Source organism: Salvelinus alpinus, chromosome 24 (assembly GCF_045679555.1).
Source record: "Salvelinus alpinus chromosome 24, SLU_Salpinus.1, whole genome shotgun sequence".
NCBI lineage: Eukaryota > Metazoa > Chordata > Actinopteri > Salmoniformes > Salmonidae > Salvelinus > Salvelinus alpinus.
In genome coordinates, this window is record NC_092109.1 from 12,853,877 (window position 1) to 12,857,112 (window position 3,236).

Genomic DNA, 3,236 nt, shown 5'->3' on the forward strand with positions numbered 1-3,236 from the left:
CGTGGGTAGTCCTGTTCGGCCTGATGTCGACATTCCATTGGCTTTTCACACAGTTCTTTGTCCTAGTCACATCCAAAGGCATCCTGCATGTGCGTTTGTTTTCACAGACCCTATTCATGGGGGAGGGGATGTGTGTGTGGGTCTGACAAAGTAGTGGGGATGGGTGCATGTTGTGCCAAGAATAGCTTATGTTGAGAAGTGGTTAAAACAAGTTACCAGTATCTTATACAATTTCTTACAGTAGCTACTGTAGCTAGCTTCCACCTCAGATAATCAAGTAATACATTTTACTGAGATTTGTTTTTGGAACGCTTTGATACCTCCACCTCATCTAGCTACACTGAATGAGTTGCATTCAAATCCATGGTATTTCTCAAGCTATTGTTTATTTCAAGACACAATCTGTTATCCCTGAGGCCATTTTGTATATAAAATTGACAATATACAGTATATGCAGTGATTCTTGAATATAACTATAGCCTAATAGATGCCTTAATTCTTTCTACCAACAGGAAAGAACGGTTAGTACAGCATGCCAAACTGACCCCTGGGTGCCAGAGTGTTCCTCTGCTGCGGTGGAGAAGAGGTCCACCGGGACCATCACTGAAGAGCTCGGGGCCCAGCTAGATTGCGCTTACGACCATCAGTATACAACCAAGTCCTGTCTCTACGGAGAGTGAGATGAGTGAAGACCAGGACTCGCTGTATGAACCTGAGAGCTCAGAATCACAATCATCACAGTGCGAGCCAAGAGATACTATCGAAGAGTGTGCGCAAGATCCAAAATACATAGTCTTTGATAGCAAGCTGAAGGAGTTGTTCAATGTCGAGCAGGTGTCATCAGTTCATCCCTGAAAATAAATGGTTTTGCCACATCACCATGGAGATGTAACAGTACCGATTGAAAGGCTATTAGCGCGCACCACCGCTAACTAGCTAGCCATTTCACATCCGTTACAGAGACATCACAAACAAAGGAGCCCTTACAAAAAAAGATTGCCGTTTTGAAACTGCAGTAAAAGTGCAATAACTGCAGTCATATAGGTGTGAGGAAACAGCTGGTGACCATCGGAAGCCAGAGGTACTGTCAAATATTTTATAGTAAAATAAGAACTATATAATTCTGATGATTCAAGTCAGTGACCCAGGTGTCTAATGTATTCCCTGCGTCTCAGGTACTGCCATGGGCGAGGGCATTAACGCACCACCTGTGGTACTGTGCCGCCACTACTGGTGGGAGCGTCCAGGTGCTAAAAGAGAAGTACTTATTTATCTCTAGTTACATGAATTAGATACTTCATTTTGTAGGTGACGAAGTGTGTTCAGACAGTTGAACTCAATAGTGTACACTAAATACGTGCCCAAGAGGAACAAGTTCAGCCAGCAGGGGATGGCCGCAAGACTCCAAGTGGCTGACTTGGACCACAATTATTCAGTGGACAGACAGAAGGCTACAAGACAGGAGGGAGTGCTCAGTTTCAAGCAAAAGTTCAAGATGGCTGCCAGGGTGTTTGTGGTGAAACCCATCAAGGAGAAGACATGGTGTTTCCTGTCTGAGATTCTACATGGCATTGTTGACCAATGTGCCAATGGTAAGTGTACTATATTATGTCAGATGTAGACATATAGAGAGAGAAATGACCTAAAATGATTTCTGTAACTTATACCTGGCTCTAGGACCAGCGGACTCTCCTGAGTGCCCAAAGAGAGAGAGAGAGAGAGAGTGGCGGTCACTTTGGGAGAGCGGGCTGGTGTTCCGAAAATGGAGAGAAGGAGCAGGCCATTCAACAGCGAATCCATAGAGGGAATCGGAGTGGAATTGTTTTTCCACAGATTTTTTTACCAGTTTCAACGGATGTGCTACCTTGTCCTGGACCTGCTGTTTTGACTCGCTCTCGCTCTCTCGGACCTGCTGCCTCGACCTATGAATGCTCAGCTACGAAAAGCCAACTGACATTTGCTCCTGAGGTGTTGAAGTGTTGCACCCTCTATAACCACTGTGGTTAATATTTTGATGTAAAAAGGGCTTTGTAAAATTAATTTGATTGATTGTTTACTGTGCTGCGTGCTGTGTATTCACTAACTGTCTGAGTGATGTGCCATTTTATAGTATATGTAACATATGTATTTTTGTAATCCTGTTTCTATGATCTGTTTCCACTACCACGTACCCAGTTTGCTTTGGATAAAGGCATATGCTAAATGGCATATATTATTGAAGCCTCCTTTGACTCTGCCAACTAGCTGCCCAGTGTAGTTACCATTCCTTTCCAATAGATGGCAGCCAAAGTTAGTTGAAGTCACTACTCTAGCAACAGGGGCAGGGGATTAGTGAGTGTTGACGGTAGTTTTATCTTCAAAGCAAGTTTCTCTGGTTAGACTTGAAACAGTTGTTATAGTGGCCAATCTAACTAATTATATTTTTTAAATAAGGCCTATGGCTTGAAAAAATTACAGCAGTCTAGATTTAAATGAACTGGTTTTCAAATCAAATAAATGTCACTTAATTCTGGATATGCGCGCCTTATGGAAGAGACAACACACACAGGGATGACATGCCGTACACCTTGTCCAATTCTCCCTTGTACCCATAGGGTGAACTGGCGATAAACTGTCAGTCTGTAACTCTGCAAACAAAATCATAAGAAAAGTTAGTCTGATACCGAAACTAAATCACAATGTATTTATAATGAGCGCGCCCCATTAATGGTTAGAATGAGATTTCATGAATCACGATGCTGTCTGCGATTCGAACTAACATTGGCGTTAGTCATCTAATCAAAAGGTTAATGCGTTACCCTCGCCCCAAACAGCGCTTGTTATAAATATCGTTATTAGTTACTGATGATATATTATAAGCACCACTGATGTTAGCTTTAAACAATTTATAATCAAGGTACATTTCAGCAATTATTTCACTGGCATATCGGCTGCTGACTGGTCGAGTAACCTATTCTGCCAGGAAATCCATAAGGATTAGTGACATGTCCAATACATCGCCATCCAGACAGACTGACAGGAACCTCTGACTGGATGTAATACATCCACTGGGATTTTGTGCTGTATCACCACCATCTCTCTACAACACACACACTCATACTCCCTAGCCATTTTCTGGAAGCATCCGCACTCACACCAGTTTGTGTCACCGCTATGCCTATCCTCCATGGCTGAGATGTTTTAGGCGTGATAGCTGTGTTGTTACTTCTACGAGAACGAACTTTCTGATCTGGGGC

At 42.9% G+C, this 3,236-nt stretch overlaps 1 long non-coding RNA gene across 1 annotated transcript; it reads left to right on the plus strand.

The window, feature by feature from the left end:
• Positions 1–1,474: 1,474 nt before the first annotated feature.
• Positions 1,475–2,215, plus strand: LOC139552188 (uncharacterized). The gene is made up of 2 exons (XR_011670391.1): positions 1,475–1,592; positions 1,678–2,215. It is a non-coding gene; the product is annotated as an uncharacterized lncRNA (long non-coding RNA).
• The last annotated feature ends 1,021 nt before the right edge of the window (positions 2,216–3,236 follow it).